A 17,922-nucleotide genomic window follows, 5' to 3' on the forward strand; every position below is an offset into this window, starting at 1 on the left:
AACTACTTGGTCTTTTATGGAATTATTATGCCACATAGGAATAAACATTTATGTGGCTGTCATTATCTAGGAGTCTACTCTCCTAATGAATTATTTAAAAGCCACCTAGATGTGGCACTTGGGGACATGGTTTGGTTGTGGGCTTGGCAGTGAAGGGTCAACACACTTGATAATTTAAAATTGATAATCTTAAAGCTCTTCTCTGAAGTAAATGATTCCATGGGCTGGAACATGGCTGAAACATTACCTTACTCATCACTGGAAAAAGCCCCTAAAGATTGTTCCTGATTTAACAGACCACCCTTCCCTTTCTTATGAAGCTTTTTATTCAAGTGTTCCTTGTGCTCTTGTACCACAGTCATGTCACTTGTCAATATATAACCTACACACAATGTATGTTTACACAACATATTTCAGAGATCAATAGGGGATTTGGCATGAAACAGAACTACATAAACCCTAGAATTTCAAATAGAAAAGTTATTCATTAACTACTTGAAGGAAAAAAAGAAAATACATTGCTTGAACAAATTTATCATAGGTGCATTTTAGGTAGCTTTTACACCTTTTTTGGGTCCTTTGTCTTTATTCCAGGGAAAAGAAATTCAATATACAATTTCAGTTTTATAACCTTTGTACTATTCCCATCAAATAAATCTAGCAGTGGGAAGGTCTTTCTCTGTTTTTTATAAGACCATTCTTGAAATTAAACTTTCCTTTCATTTCAGTGCAACACATCCTGTTTTAATAAAGAGTTTTGCTTCCTATTGAGAGCATTTTGACAAAATAATAAGGTTGCTTTTGTGTGCCATTTAATTTACCAGTGGATCGATGGAGTCAGACATAACTACTTCTAGTATTAAAACTCACAAATTCCAGGGGAACTGGAGGTTAAATCGTAAACAAAATATTTCATTGGCATTGATCTGAAAAGCAGACTGACAGCATTGCTAAAAAATCATCAGCTTACAATTATAAGTCTCCCCAACCAGACAAGAGATGGATTTGATTATTTTGCTTTGAAAGGGTCATTCCTTTAAAGCTGCAAGAGTTTATCAATTTATAAAAGAGTCAATGAACCATATTTTCCTTTAGTTCCTGTCACAACTCTTCCTTGTGATTACCCAGGCTAGAACAGGTTATGAGAGTGACTGATCATTTTGCTCTCTATTTTAGGCAACCTCAAATTTACAGGATTTATGGCCCCTGCTAGATCATTTGTGATATAAAGATTACAGGTAGCCTGAACTTACTTTATATACTGTGATACCCTGCCAGAAGTACAGCCACTCATTATGCCACAAGTGTATGAAAAAATGCCTGAATTTCATCCTCCTTTTGGGCACTATCCACCAAAGTTACAGTGACAGCTTATTTCTTTAAAGAAACAAGAATTTTGATGTACACTGTAAGTGATAAAATTATTGCCTTCTTTACCTGATTCCCCTCCCACATCTCTTTTCTCTTGCTCCAAGAAGAATCTGAGCAGGCCAGGCCTTTACACAACCTTGATTGTTCTACTTCCATCACTAATTGTGTACATTTTAACTGCCAGAGAAAGTGGAACATGAGCAAATTCCAAAACAAGCACCATGCCTTATAAACCTCTGGATGGAAACACTGGTAAAAGAGAATCCTTCTTACCAAACAACACAACTGTGATTATATTTTGACTGCTGATATCCCTGTCACTGGATCACAGGACAGGAGATCAGTGCCTCTGTTGTGCTGATGTCTGAGCTCCCAGCAATGACAGAATTCTCTGCCTGCTGCCAAGAACCCAGGAAGCACAAATTTCTCTCTGGAACCAATGTTCCTCCTGCAGCTTTGACAGCCAGAATAAAGGCAAGAATCTGTGGCAAGCAGGAGACAGTAAGAATGGTGGGATAATTGCTAAACACCAGTTCCTTGTGCAGGTGTGTACAGCCTTCAGACAGCTGCTCATTCCATTGATGAACTCCTGCAGTGCTTTCCTTGGAGCTCACAGTGCTAGGGAATGTGTGGTGGATTTTGGTGGTGGTGTGTGGGTTAGCATGAGTAGGCACCAAGCCTGAATATCAGTAAGTAAAAGAAAGCTAATGAAATAAAATACAAATACTGCTTTTAAAACTATTTTCATCTCTTCCTGCACATGAAAAGTTAGCATGCCTCTGACTCTTGTAATCTAACTACATCTTAAAAAAATGAGCAGACAATTTTTTTTAAAAAAATAATAACACTTTCATAACAATTGTAAGATTGTAGTGGTGGCTTGTTTCTTAACCTTATACCAATCTGCATTACCTAGCAAATCCATAGCTGTGCTCTTTTCACTCAGATGGTGTGCACGGTGTTAATGATTTTATTTTTTTGGCCAGGTTAACATATCATTTAGAATAAGGTACTGCACAACTTGCCTGGGTGTCTGTTATGGCCATAAATGAAGAAGCACAGCTATGGTGCCATATGTACAGCTATAAGCAGGAAGATGGAAAAAAAAATATTTATTATTAAATTATTATTATTGGAAAAATGAAAAAGAGCAATGGTAGGTTGAGAGTGAATACCTATAAACTTTGATTAATGTTCTAGTGGCCTTTTAAAAATATTTTCATAAATTGAGATTATTGTTAGCTACTTTTTTCCCTGATTTGGACAAGGTTTGTCAAAGAAACATTTTTTAAAAAGACTAGGACAACTTATAGCCATTACTACCATGAACATCATCTTGCAACTGAAAATTTCAAACTATTTCTCTCACCCACTTCCTAGTAAGAAAAAAGAAAGTACTTTCGCTATGCAGTTATCAACATGTGCAGATAAAATCTTGCTAGAGCATTTCAAAGGAACCTTAGTGACATTCTCTATTTTGTTTCTTCTTTACAAGGAGAAACAAAAAATCATAAGAGATAGCTTCAAAGATGTTTGCTTTTCTCAAACTGTTCACCACTGACATTCTAGTCTTGAAACTTATGTTAAAGCAAAACCCCTCCTCTCAAAAACTCCACTTCTACTGTTTAAACTGTCCTTTACTTAAATTGAAATAAAAGATGTTATGCTACAAAATGTAGTTTCAATTACATTTTTGCTTTACTTTTATGCACCAGACAGTTTACAGTAATTCAGTTTAATAAAAGTCAGCTCAGTTAAAAGGATAACTTCACCAGCAGTTTAATCTGCCTCTTATTTTAAGCTTTATATCTCCCCCTTTTTGAATCAGATCCCTTCCAGCCATTCCAAGCATGTGTCTTAGAATGTGTCAATATTCCAAAGTTTCCTGCATTCTAAAAAGCCACAGATGAAGCTGGTGCTTTATAGCATTATGCTATCAACATATCCATTTTCATAATTATTTCCAGTGGTCAGCTCCCATCACTCCACATGTCATTATCTGCCTGAGGCCACCACTCACATCACTATTATTTTAAAGCAGAGGCCAGCAAGACTTTGCTCCTTCTTGGCCATTTTTTTTTCCAATTGCATTTCATTTTTTTTGCTTAGTCATCCATGAATAGGACTCTATTAATAATAATTTTGAATAGCAATCAAAAATTTACAATATTGCAATATTTGCTAATGTTTCAGCTTCACATTTACAAACACAGCTCAGTGCAATAGGTACAAGTCAGAAAACAAGTAGATACTTGAAAAAATCCATACTTTTTTACTACAAATTAGCCCATACAGGTCTTGTTAAAGAGATCAAGCTTCAGTGGAAAAGCAGAAATCACGAGAAACGGAGCAGTGAAGGCATATATACTTCAAGCAGTGAAAGAGAAGGAGGCTCATGCTTGGCACTGGTAAATAACAAATAAAACATTAGCATTGGTCTGGAAGTTGTTACTCTTGGATAAAAGAGCAGCAAACCAGCTCAGCCCTTGTTCAGAGAGGAACAGGACAGCAGTTTTTCTTTGTTGACTTTTAGACACTTAAGATGCCATTTTTATTTCTTCAGAACAGGTTTCTGTAGATCTGCACAAATATATTGCTACTCTGCACAGTCCATTAGAAAAGCAAATTTTGACTTCTGATCTCCAGCCTGAAAGTTAGTCATTTCTGCTTTTGAAAATGTGTGTGAACAGGTATCCACCTTCCTACACACTCTTTACTGGGATGTATAGCACCATATGCTAAAATCCAAGAGTTTTTGAACTTCTACTTTTGATTCCTGGCACAGGAATTGAAGATATCATCCATATTTTATTTTACAGTTCAATTAGCCAATATAAACAATATTTGATAATCTATGGCCCTTAAACTTTCAAAGAGAGACTGCTGCTTTTGCTCATGTAAATGCATCCCCAGCCACAGCAATCAGTGAGCCAGAGCAAAGGGCACGGGGCTGAGCAGCCGCCCCTCCTTGTGACAGCAGCAGTAAGGGAATGGCACTGTCTCATGGCTCTGTGCCACTGGGACACTTCCCAATATCTGTGAACTTGTGATGGCCCTAGGAATTGAAATTTGTTTTCATTCATTAACTTTGATGCTGGCAGAGAATACCTTGATGCATTTTCATGCAAAATTACAGTAGTAATATGCTTGAGTTGCATAAATCTAGAAACCATATACATTCTCATTTATATCTAATCACATTTTAATGACAACTATTTAAAGGCATGAATGTGAGATTGGTAAGTGTGTCATTTTGCAGAGTCATCTTTCTGAAGATGTATTTTCTGGTTAAATTATTTCATTTATATCAAGCCCTCCGAGCTTACTGTGACCTCACTTCCAGCCAGTCAGCAAAAGTAATAAACAAAGAAGCTTTGCACAGCAGATTTCTCTTTTCACTTAACTGCTAACAGAGCCATCATCCAAAGATTGTTTTGGAAACAGTTGTCTGACTCACTGAAATAGGAAGGAAGTTTTCTGAGGAACAGGAGGGAGAAGGAGCACCACAACATGCAGCTGCAGCTGGGAAGAGACATAGGAGCTTCTGAGACACATCACTGCCTATGGTGGTATCTGCAGACTGACAGACAACTGACCTTAATGAAAGAATTAAACCCAAATTTTTAAATTACTGGTAATATGATTGGGATTTTGATTAATATAAGTAGGTTTGCAGACAGCAATACAAACCAGAGATCTGAAAGCATTTTACAAAGTAAGCAGCATCTGTAACACTACTTTATAAACAGGGTAATTCTGGCATAAGATAATGAAATACTTCTGTTATTGAACAGGCAAATTACAGACTTCAAAATAAAAGCTTGAGTCTGTACATTCTATATCAGCAATAAATACATGAACTTTCTCAGTGAAAGACATGGATATGATAAAATTTAGAAAGGTTTCATTAATCTTTTTATGATTGGGGTTTGTTGATTTTTTTCTTGAGGTACACATTCAAACAGATATTTAGAAGGGAATCTTGAGTTTTCTCCCTGGAACAGGCCAAGATTTAGGAATAAAGGCCGCTGAAAGCGGAGTGTGTGTCTGGGAAAGAATTAGAATGCCCTGGTCCCTAACAGGCAGGTTGCCAGAACAACACTGGGTTTGTGTGTGAGGGAATGGGATCCAGGTAGGCTCTCCTTGAAGCAGAAGCTGGTGAGGATTTGTGTTTTGCAAAACTGCTGCAAGAACAGCTCCATCTTTCTGCCCCAGCTGCCTGAGTTACACCTGCAAACCAATCCAGAATTGGATTTATAAGCTCCCAGCAGAACACACCCTTATACACAGACTGTCAGTCAAATACTTCTCCATCATTGTTAATTATTTTTAAAACTCCTCAACTCTTGACCTGTATCTAATGTAACAGCACATCCTCTCCTGTTCTTGATAATCCTTTAAACCAGTTGTTCTTACAGAAAAGACTCTTTCTTTGACAATAACATCAAAGAAATTCTCTTTTTCACCCATTCCCCAAGCCAGTTGTCACTGGGAGCTCTGCAGATCAGGCTGTACCCATCACATTACACTACAATGCAGCATGCCATGTACCAAGGCATCAATGATGTAGCTAAGAGTGGGTGTCACAAACGCTCATATGACTGAGATACTTGAGAAGTCAAAAGATCATATTCTTGTCTGATATGAAGTGGCTTACCCTGACCAGGAGAGTCTGGGAGATTTTCTCTTTGGGGAGAAACTGTAAGATAGGATTTGCTTTATCTGCCAGTATGACACCATTCCATTTGATTTGGTGTCATTTGCTGTGCCACTACATTGGTCATGTGACAGGAGCACATTCAGCCTGTGCTCCTCCATGGATATTTGACTGGCATGGAAAATCAGCTCCTGGAAGAGCAGCTGGTGGAAACTGATCTAAGCAAAAGTGAAATGCTGGTGTTCAGAAAGGAAAATGTTTCACAAGTTTTCCCAAAACTCATAATTTCTATTTGTTAATCCAGTTCACATGCCTGGGTCTTGTTGGGTCCCTCCTAAACTACGACATTCATGATTCATCAGTCTCCAAAATGGGCCTTTGTCCTTCCATTTTATGAGTTTAATTCTGCCTAAGGACAGTTGCCCATAGCAGGGTCTGGTTTTGCCATCACACCTTTGTGTTCAAACCAAGAAGAGCCAGCATGAGCTCCACACTCACTGAAAGTAGCCCATGCCTGTGCTACTTACATAAACAAGCTGAAGGCATTCCATACAGCACGGCAGTACAGTCGAACAGCTTCCTGAGAAGGAAAAAAACACAGATTTCAGTATTCCTGTTTAACAGGGAAGTCTAGAAATGCATGATTAAATTGGACATAAATTTGTCTGTCCATGAGGAGTGAAACATATGTCATTTGTACTGTCAGGTAAGTGAAAATAGAAAAAAACCCAAGAATATAAGACTATCAAAAATATAACAAAAGATAGTTAAATGTTTTAAGTACAAAAATGTAAATAAATAGGTAGGAACAATCTAAGCTTTTTTTTTTTTTTTTTTTTTTTACTTTAAAGCTAAGTTTATTTCCCACTGGAAAAATGTTCACTACAATGGACTGTAATACTATAAATACACATACAAGCCATACTCTTTGATGTCTTCTATAGATTCATATCTAAATAAACTCATCAAGATTAGGTGTGATGGCTTGATTTCTTTGTGTAAAAGAATCTCTCATGATAATTCCTTATCACAAACCCTACAGAACTTCAGCCCAACACACCTGATAAATTAACACACCTTCAAGCTCCTGGGTTCTCTCTCAAAATGATTCTGTGCATTTTTGTTACATGATTAAAAGACCAATAGCTTTGGATTAGTCAATAGAATGTAGGACATGAACAAGTACTGCCATGGATAAAGATACCTTACCTTGGCTATTTGTCAAATAAAAATTAATGAAAACCTTGAGAGCTGTGAAATGCAGTTGTTAAGGAACCTGGCCTGTCTGGACATCCTGGAGTCACTCTTGCACCTGGGACTGAGGCCCTTTCACACCTGGGCCCTCCACACTCACAGCCAGACCAGGTCTCCTCATCGGCTCGACCCCAGGATCCCCACTGCAGTCTCAGAGCTCACAACCCTTAAAATACTTCATTCATGGTGCAATAAGAGAAATACAGCTCCACTTTGGTGCCTGGAATGAGGAATCCCAAACAAAGGAATCCCTGGCTTTTTATACCCTCACAGTCTGAGTGCTTGACAGTCTGGAGTCCTCCTCTCCTGCCGTGTCCCCGCTGGTCTCCTGCACTGATTGCATTCCTCAGCTCTGGGAAGTCACCACTGTGTGTCACGTTTTCCAAGCAGCTCTAACAAAGTAGTTTGCCAAACATATCTGAGAATTCTCTGCCTTAAAAGTATCTTGTTCTCCCTTGTGCTGAGTTGCTTCCTACACACATTCCTAGTGACTCTCACAATGTTGGTGCTCAGGCTCTAAACCATCTACAGCAATGGTCACCTCCACCAGGGGGTTTTTTATTGTGTGGAGAAGGCTCAGAAAAAAGAAAAAATGGGCCCACCTCATACTTACCAAAGAAGAAAGGAAAATACATATCTTTCAAAATATATGGTTCAATAAAATCAAATGTCAAATAAATACGGATGGAATTGTTTTTGCAACAAAGGAAATAGGGTGGACACCACCACTATGACACCTGGACTGTGTATCAGAACACATATCCATGAATGTATTCACCTGCCTTGTGCTGTAGCGCCTCTAAAAACTAATAACTGCATGAATAAAACACATCCAGAATGTGCCAAAACAGTGAATAAAGAGGCAGCACCTCAAATTAATCTTCAAAAATTTTACCTTCTGAGATGCAGTCATTTGGTCAAATTCACCTATTAATTCTAGTGTTTAAATATGGATTTAGAGTAAGGATACTTTTGTGTGATACTGCAAATTATGAACATTTATAAATAGCTTCTGTTTCGTTACTCTGTGGCTTCCAGTGAGGTGCCAAGGATAAGTCAAATAATGAAAGTAATTGTGCATCATAAAAAAAATAATTAGCTTTGTAATAGAAAAAATGTCTGTAGTTAGTGCAGGATGCTAAAGCCAATTTTAAATTCATTAATCGAAGTACTTATTCAGCATCCATTAATTCAGTACCCAGAATTTAGAAGTGGCAACTAATCAATAAAAATAAATGAATATTGATATGGCAGGACTTGTGCAATATGGTATTTATGGTGCCCCTGCAGCAAGTTAAATCCTGCACTGACAGATCAATAAACTGATCCGAGGCTAAGGCCCTGCACCCAGAAAGCCTCGGTGGTGGGGGACAAGGGGCAGGAAGGTGAATGTTCATTCCTGTGCTCCTGAAGGGATTGCAGAGCTCTGGTGAGATGGAGCCGGCACAGGGATCCCCTTTGGGTCCAGCCCGATGCTGCGTTCAGCGCCCGGCCGGCACCCGCCTGGCAGGGAAGGGCTTCCCCTTCCAAAGGTGCCTGCACTGCCCTCTGCTCACTGACAGGGAAAGAGAAACTCCCCTGGGAACAGCAACAGCGCAGCAAATGCTAGAGTTTCTCTGATACATATAACCTAATGTAAGGATTTAATCACAGATTCCAAAAAACCTGTATTACTGCAAAACTGCAAACAACACTCAGGTTCTCAGAATTTAAAGCAGGAGGGTTTGTACTGAGAGACTTGGACTGGTTTTATTTAAGGATATATGAGAAATAATTAATGTGTTTTGCCCTAAAATGTATGACCAGGTAATGCAACATCAGAATAAGCATTATTTGATGAAAACCACAGAATAAAAAAAAAAAAAACTGCTTCACTTTCTTATTACTTTTCCCCCACATTCTTTTTATATTAAATTTGGCTTGAAAACAGCCAAATCTGATAACTTACTACTGCAATACATTTATTTTACTGTTGTTCATTAAAAGAGAAGGAAAACAATGCAGAAAATATCTATTCTCTATCAGATGGATATCCTTCACAAGTTGTTTCTCAAAATTATTGTTTCAATAATTTCACCCTCAAGAAAACATTCTCTCTAGTCTTTAAACCAGATTATTTAAACAAAATTATTTTCAAACTTTTCTAGCAAAAATATTTCAGCCCTGCCTATCCACAGTTTATCTTCACCTGGGCTTTTATTTTCTGTTTTCCTTGTTTTGTCTCAAAACCTTGATTTCCAGGTTGATGTGCCAGCAGTGAGGTAACATTCTTCAGCTTCCTGAGCTTCCATCACACTAGGAAGAGATTTTAAAACTGTCTCACTCCCCTTAATTGCTGATTTAAATGGTACACAGAAAGTAGAACTTCTGATAAAAAACATATTCCTGAAGTTTTGTATTTCTCAGGTTTTATAGTATCAAAAAAGAACTACCTAAATGCAGTAATTTGGCCTTGGTCAAAATGACTGAGCTAATGCAAAAACATTAATATTAGTGAAGCAAAAAGAAATAAGCAAATCAAAGATGTCCTGACACTTCAAGGTATTTTTCCTTAGGATCCTATTCCCTCTCTATTTGTGTTAAAATTGGCTCTTCCCTCAAATCACAAATATTTTTCATTTTCAAAGCAATTGACCTGCCTGAAGATTTCACTGCAGACCTGATGCACACACTCAACAGCTTTGCTGTTCTGCACCATGGTGCTGGTTTCTAACTGGGATACAGTTTGCATGACCCCTGATTTATTCAGTATTTTACAGTCTAAGCTACTTTTTGCAAAAACTATTCTTCAATGGCTATTGTTAGGCAATTAACTGTGATAATGATAAAGATATTTATGTACATATGAACTTCTCAGGCAGCCTGGCCAGCAAATCTTACTTATTAGTACCAGCTGTGTATGGATTTGCCAGCACTACAGAGTTTAATCAGGAATTTTAGGTAGCTGTGAATTACAGATTGAGACCAGTTCTCATGGCTGGATCCATTGGGTTTTTTAAAGAACAAGGATTGAAACCTCTGACCTCACCCTCCTGATTCTGATGAGCATTGTAATTTGTCTTTAAAAAGACCACTTTTGTTTATATAAAGATTTCCAATTCATGTCTGGAAATAATGCAAAGGAAAAAGAACACAGTCTTTGCTCAAAATTCCAATATTTTGAGAAGCTATAAGAACTGATGCTGTTTCTAAATGCTGGTACTGAAATTAAGATTGATAAGTAAATGTTAGAAGAAAATAACTTTCAGTTACATGCAATAGCCTTTAATTGCATCATTTAAATTCTTAAGCATTTCAATTTTATATTCATTCAGGGTTTTGTATAAATAATTTGCAGATTTCCAGAATGTATTAGGATGAAACTTTTAACGGGCTGGATGGTTATTAATGGATGATATAAATATATTATTCATTATTCTTGGTTGTCATGGTAAATGGCACTGAGTACTTCTGAATGAATATTAAATTAAACATCATCCCATGAACTCAAAAGCAAAATGCATTCCCAGTAATAATTTGTTGAAATATAGAATTCTTGGTGTCATTTCATAATAAATACTCTGTAACAAAATGTTAAAATTTTTAATGTCACACTTTCCTTATCTCTGGAAAATGGCAGGATCACCCAGGCAAAACTGAATTTCAAGTAGCCAACCTTTTCAAAGATGTCAATTCCAGCAGATCTACTCCAGCCCAGAAATAAATTCTCACAGCTCAGATGACCCAAGCAATACTAAAACCTGCAGTCCAACTGAATGCTGTGCTAGAGAATAATTGCATTTATACCAAAAAGCACCAGAGAACATGTGTGAGAATACTGCCTCAGAGAAACTCCACTAACTCAGGAACAAGCAATTTTAAACCTTTCACATTACACACTCTTTAATGAATGGAGAATCACCCTTGCACTGCCAGTTTTATGCCAGGTTCATTTTTCTCCTTCAGAGGATGGCCCAATATTCCACAAGCTGCCACTTTCAGGCCGATGAATCAATCCAACACTTTGGCATTTACACAATCAAAGCCAGCAGTCCTTAGCCATTGTCTGTGTGATGGTGGCCTCGGTGCTCAGGCTGCAGAGAAAACCTTTCACCACGTGTGGCTGCCCTGCTCCAGCAGCCTTCCCGGCCTTCCACAGCTAAAGGCAGCCTGCTGTTTGTTCCACTCCTGTTTCTCTCCTTCTCCTCCTTCTGGCACCCCATGTCCACACTCCTGCCCTTTCGCCACATTTATGAGAAGGGAAGCCACAAAGTGTTTTCCAAGCTGTAAAGCTCCTTCTCTACAGGAGTAACCAGGATAACCACAGGTCAGTGAAACACGCCAAGAGCAAAACCAGAATGTCACAAATCCTACTCCAGCTGCTGCTGGCTTGCACAGACTGAACACAGCATCATTGAAGGAACAATTGCAAATGTGCAAGTGAAAAATCTGCTACGTGATTGACTGCTGTGGTTCCTGTGCTTAGGAAATGTGCTCAGCAGGCTCACCTGCAGTGCCGCTGCTCATCTGCACAGGTAACACTGTAGGGATGGAACGCTTACAGGTAAAGCCTGCACACAGAACTATCTCACTAAGGCTTCCCAAAAAGCCTTTCCTGAACCTGGGCATTCCAACATGGAATTCATGGACAGGATTTCAAAAGGACATTACTTATCTGTTAGTACATAATAAGGTTTTTGACAGAACTGATAAGCAGAGGTAGACCTACTTTGTAATACATTAATTTTGACCCAGGTTTTTGTTTTTGTGAATGAAAAGCAGAGTATTAAACCCAGTCATCAGTATAAAGTTGTTCAGAACCAGAGAGAGTATTATAAATTTCCTAAGATCTTCCCTCTACAATATATGAAAATCATACTCTAGATGAGACAAATTCTTCTCTGGAAACTGTTCTAATCTAGCAAGAACCTTTGGAAACATACTGGAGTTGTTTAGACTTTTAGGTTAGCAACACACAAGCAAATTTAAAAGAAAACCAAACCAACCCAAACCCTTTTTTTCCCCACACACACTCATAGACCACAGTAAACTTCTTTAGGAGTGAGGAATTACTACACACTTCTTAAAATAGGCTTTTTGCTTTAAACTAGCAGCCTTCCCATCTGTTCTGTGCTCATTGGGAATGCCAAGAGAACACAGCTCACAGTTACACCAGCACAGAGTAAAACTGACCTGTTTAAATGGCTGGGTGGAAGCTTCCCATGCTCCTACAATGATATTTCCAGCTGTGTTTCTCATGTTTGTGACACATACAAGGAAAAAACAATACCCTGAACGACAGGAAAGCTTCAGAGTTACTAAAAGCTTCTTTGTATCTGCTGTTAGACACAAGGACCTGTCAGAGTGGCACTGCAGCTCCTTCTCCTGAATCTGGACCAGGAGCTCAGCGCAGAGCTGAAGAGACAGCACCAAAAAGAGCAGCGTAAATTTACTTGGAATTAGAACAAGAGCTTGGGGTAAAAGAATCTGCTCCACCTATCATTAATGCCTCAGCTACTAGAAATGAGTATGAATTCTATATACTGAGATATTGCTTTTATTACTACCCGGGAAATCCAACAGGTGCTGGGGAATGCATAGGTCAGGAAATGACATCTGGCTGGCAATAATCATGGATAAAACTATGCATTTAAAAAGTAAAGTTAATTTGTCTGAATTGGGAAAAAGCACAAATGCAGCATATAATGGGTGAAATACTAACAGAGATATTTGACAAGCAATCAAAAGCAAGAGCGGATTTTTAAATATGTGAAAAGCAGCCAGACTGAAGTAAAAAGGATGTGCCTACAACACTATCAGAGGAAAATGGAACAAGGAAAACAATTCCTTGTCTTTCATTAAAGATGAGATACTGTGAGACTGCAACAAAGAAAATTTGCCATTAGAGTTCCACAGACTGCTGCAGGTTCAGACTGAAAATGGGAACAATTGTGGTTTAAGAAGATTTGTAAGCCACATATAAGAAATTCCATGGAATCCTCCAGACTTCTAACTATATAGCAGTCATTAAACATGCAGGAGATAGATAATAGATGGCACATTTAAAAATGTACTGGTTAAATTACTTAGGAAAGCAAATATTGCATAAGACACAACTTTGGTTTTACACATTAGATGTTGGAGATGCTATGTTAGATTTAAAGCACATTGTCAGTTCCTGCTTTTCCCTGTTTCTTCAGATTTTTTAAATAACATTTAAAAATGCAGTGCCACACTGACATTAAATACATATATTTTGTAAATATAACTTCCTTTATATATTAAAAAAACCACCTTAGAATAAACACCTGCACATATTGTATAAATCAATTATTTTCCTTTGCAAGGTTCAGTGCTGCTATGGTATTACTCTGTCCCATTTCAGCAATTATCTATGACAAAGAAATGCATTCACATTTTTTCTAGTGAACTTTGCACAAGCAATGCAAGTCTTTGTTATCACTCTCTTGATATTTTCTCAGAACTTGTTTAGACTGAGACTCCAGTGATACCAGCCCGGTTCTAAACCATTTTTTTTGTGCTGATCTGCCTTCTACCATTTGAGTAACATAAGAAAAGATTCTCCTTAAATATTCTAGGAGCACTGAAAAGTCTGTTCCGTTTTCTGTGTTAAATGGGGCTTTCTGAGGGTTTTTTATTCTGGCTTGGGGGCTGAGGGAGGCTCCTCAGGGAAGGGCTGGTTCACCTTGGCAGCGCCGTCAGGAGAGGGACCCGGCTCCCCCGCAGGGCTCTGAGGGGGTTTTTGGGGCCAAAACAAAACAAAACAAACCAACAAAAACCACCAAACAACTAAACAAAAACAATCAAAAACAAAACGCACAAAGAGCGATGGCTAAAAATGACCTCGCTAGAGGCGGCCGGGCGAGCAGACCCCGGAAGGCTCCGCCGGCCCCGGGGCGAGGCTGAGGCGGGAGCGGCCCCTGCCCCTCCCGGCTTCCCGCCCTTTTCCCGCCCCTCACAGCCGCCCGCAGAGCCCTCACAGCGCTGGGGAGGGGCGGTGAAGTTTCTCCCCGCTCTGTTGGGGATTGCTGCGGGCGGGCAGCTGTGAGGGAACGCCGCTCCCACACTGTGGGAGGTTTCTTAGCCCCTTCCCTCAGGGCTGGTGTGCTGTAGGGGCGCGGCGCTCTCCCGGCGGGTCGGTGCCCGCTCCTCAGGGCTGCCAGAGGCGCGGCCGCTCTCCCGGCAGGCTGGGGGCCTTTCCTGGGAAGAGTTTCCACCCACCCATCCGTCCACCCATCCATCCATCCATCCGGAAACTCAAGTTTTTTGGGTTTTTAAGTAGAGCAGCGCTCTGAGGGGCTGTTCACGGCCGGTCCGCGCCGCCTGCCCTTGCGGCTGCTTTGCTTTTGGTTGTGCCACTGGGTGAGGTACGAGATCATTTCCTTCTGCTTGCGGATTTATGTATATATGGTTTTTTTAATAGGTGTATATATCTACACACGCTGCATGCGTATGCATACATGTATATCTGACAGCCCCTGAGGCTGGAAAAAAGACCTTGCTGAGCGCTTTCAGGCAGCTGAGGGTTAACCCCGTTTGTCGACCTGATGTGTGAGGGATAATTGTTTCCCTTATCTTATATACTCTATAAACTAACCAGCAGGGTGCTAATAAAAGAAACAGCTATTACTAAAAATTTGTTCTCTCATAGAAGAAAACAAGTCATGATTTTGGTTTTATCAGACCCCCAACATTGCCTTGAGAAGTGGTGTGGGTTTTAAGTAGCTATTAAAATTATTACTGAGGAATGAAATTTGATGAAAAAAGCAGCAGCCCCATGGCTTTATGAAAGCATTTTGGTAAAATAGTGCTGTTTCAGGTTGTTATTTGAGCTCTGGGCGCTGCTTTATTGAAGACATCTACTTAAAATTTTACAGATATGAAATGGAAAACTGCCTCAGCTTTTATTATTTGTTATTTGAACAGCAAATACAGGCCACTAGAAGGGAAAAGATTTGCTTGCCCCACTGGTAAATGTGTATTATTTCTATAGCATAGATGGCTCTTACACAGCAGTATGATGTTATTTTTATTACTTTGGAATTTTGTTTTCCTTGCTATTCCTCCTGGTAACTAGAATTAGGCAGAGACAAGTGTGTGTGTCTGTGTTTTGTTTGTTTTGAAAGGTGGCCCAAACATGCAAATTACTGGTACTTTCTCCCTAAAAGCAATCTTGGCCTGGAAGTAAACACATGTAGTTGCTGGCAGCCTCCCAGGGGAAGGTCTGTGGTAGTCCTTGACCCTCCCGGGGTTCAAGTAGCAGCATCAGCCCAAGAGGTGTCAGAAACGCCATCTCCAGTATGATTTTCATTCTACAAAAGCAAATGGTAAGTAGTGAATGCAAGCATTTTATTTGATTATATTTATTCATATGAATAACAAGAAGTCATGTTAGAAGGGGAGATTAGGAGAGTTGCTTGAAAGTAGAAAGGGTGGGTTGAAAACAAGCATCAAATGGTGTGTGAGGAACTTCCATACACACAACAAATAGTGATTTTGATTCAATGGTAATTATGGCTTCAAAAAGGAACGTTTCAGAATTAACACCACATGTGCTTATGTAAATGGTTCTTATGGCATCAACCAGAAAATGTTCAGTGCTAATACTTTTATTACATTGATTTTATAGAATTATGTTCCCTTAATGGCTTAAGGAAGCTGCCAATATTTGACATGACTTGTATTTTGTTATGATTAGCTCAAGCTTTTGGTATAAAGCTCAGTGAATATTGCCAGGATATTTGGCTCCTGTGATAGTCTTATCTTTCAGTTTTTCCATATGCCTTTGTCTGTAGTAGCTTTTTTAACAAATGGGCTTAATTAGTGCTAATAAAAGTGAGACCAACAAAAATGCTCTGTTCTTTGCTAGAAATATTTGCTTTGTTTCAGTGCAAATATGAATCTGTGTGAAAGCGAATCATACATATTTTCTCATTTCAGAGTGCTTGATTGCAAAGAGCTCACTTGGCTTTTCAGGAGAATCCTGCTTTGTGCCTGTTCAAGGCACCTTTTACAGCCTCTGCTGGCCTGCAGTTTTCAATAAAAGCACAGAAAGTAGTGAGTTTGTCCCATAAAATTCAGAGCAGCTGAGGTGTGACCCCCGTGCTTTACTGAAAGCGTGTCCTGTATTTCCTTGCCTTATTCATGTTGTAATTTTGTGTGTCCATAACAGCAGTAAACCCACAGGGTTACTGTAAAACATCTCTGGTAGGTGCCAACATCACCCTTTTCAGGTAAGGGCTTGGAAGGAGAGCTTTGTTTTTGTTTCGTTGTTGCCGAGTTCCAAAGTTAATACAAAGTAACAGATAAAAATGTTGCTGTGTTCAGTTGCTGTTCTGGTGTTAGTGTTACTTCTCTGTCCAGGGGCATTTCTATATGTCCTGTGCATAGGCGTAAACCCAGAGATATGGGTACACAATCAGGATCCTTTAAATTTTATGTTGTTTGAGTTTTTCAAAGGCTAAAGTAGTTCCTACAGCCAAGTTTTACTTATCTATAAGCTGCTGGAAATGGCAGCTGGAGGCTGGAGCTGGGCAGGAAGCACAGCTGGGCCACCAAGTTAGAGGCTTGTTCTCAGCTCCTCCAGCATTTACTGGGTTGGTTATTCCCTTTGTGAAGGTGCCAGATTTGGGGGCCCAGACTGGGTATTTAACTCCAGGGTGTGAGTGTGAAACCTTTGTCTGGACTGCCAGATTTCCTTGTATTGGCTGTGATGGGATATAGACAACCTGTGGTGTTTGGTGAGACCTGTCTCCTGATGGATTGTGCCTCTCAGAAAGAGAATATGCATTTATAAGACTTGTTGGTCTTTCTGAACCTATAGCTTTAATGAATACTGGCTGTTGCATTTACCCATTTATGCCTCACTGTAAATCAATTTAGAATTATTCAGATAGATTAAAGCAAACCCAGGCCTCTCTGGTTTGTCTGCTACAGAAATGGAGATTGGCAAGTCAGTAATGGCAATAAGCTCATTTGCTTCATGTAATGTGTTTTAGCAGAACTGCATTATGTCATCCTGATTTGTGGCGAGTGATTTTTAAGTCTGAAGTGGACCACGAGGAGTAGGAAATCCTTCATGTTTACAGTTCTGTTCTGTACTGATATTCATGAAAGCTGAATAGTCATTACAGCTCCTCCCTTAAAAGGATGCAAGTATGTTGCCAGTTTAGCACCATTTTTCAGCTGAAATTTTAGGTAGAAGGATGATCATGTCTGTGCATGCAGCATGAACTTGATGCTGTGTTGCAGTCCTTGTTCTGGCAACATCAAATAAGGGCGAATTTCTACCTGTTTTAATTCTCCTTGTTCAAGGAGAGAAGACAGAAAAAGTTAAGCATTAAGGCAGTGTTTATTTCATATTTATAAACCAGTAGATAATTTCTTTCAGATTGATACTTGAAAAAAAGAATTGCGTCTTTAGTGGATATGTTCTCTATTGAGTAAATACAAAAAAAATCTGTTTGCCAAGAAAATAAGTTATGTGACAGAATCTAAATCAATTCCTTGTAATTTTTTTCTGGCTGATGGATGTCTGACAGGACCTGCATTCTCTCTTGCCCATGACTAAAACACAGAATGAAATAGTTTCTTGTCTTTCATGGCAAATATTTATTGTTGCATTCTTGTTATTTTATTAC

The 17,922-nt window shown here is 39.1% G+C and overlaps 1 protein-coding gene and 1 long non-coding RNA gene across 3 annotated transcripts in view; one reads left to right on the forward strand and one right to left on the reverse strand.

Annotated features, from left to right (window-relative positions):
• Window positions 1–6,820, reverse strand: part of LOC140684012 (uncharacterized) — a 37,248-nt gene extending 30,428 nt beyond the window's left edge. The window contains exon 1 of one of the 2 annotated variants that reach the window (XR_012055814.1): window positions 6,556–6,820. This is a non-coding gene — a long non-coding RNA (uncharacterized lncRNA). The remainder of the gene's footprint in view (window positions 1–6,555) is intronic. The other variant, XR_012055813.1, reaches the window with a different exon arrangement.
• A 7,763-nt stretch (window positions 6,821–14,583) lies between these two features.
• LOC115495084 (uncharacterized) overlaps window positions 14,584–17,922 on the forward strand; it is a 161,297-nt gene continuing 157,958 nt past the window's right edge. The window contains exon 1 of the mRNA XM_072928814.1: window positions 14,584–14,649. The gene's annotated coding sequence lies outside the window, so the exon portion shown is untranslated. The remainder of the gene's footprint in view (window positions 14,650–17,922) is intronic.

Source organism: Taeniopygia guttata, chromosome 4, assembly GCF_048771995.1.
Source record: "Taeniopygia guttata chromosome 4, bTaeGut7.mat, whole genome shotgun sequence".
In the NCBI taxonomy this organism is placed as follows: domain Eukaryota; kingdom Metazoa; phylum Chordata; class Aves; order Passeriformes; family Estrildidae; genus Taeniopygia; species Taeniopygia guttata.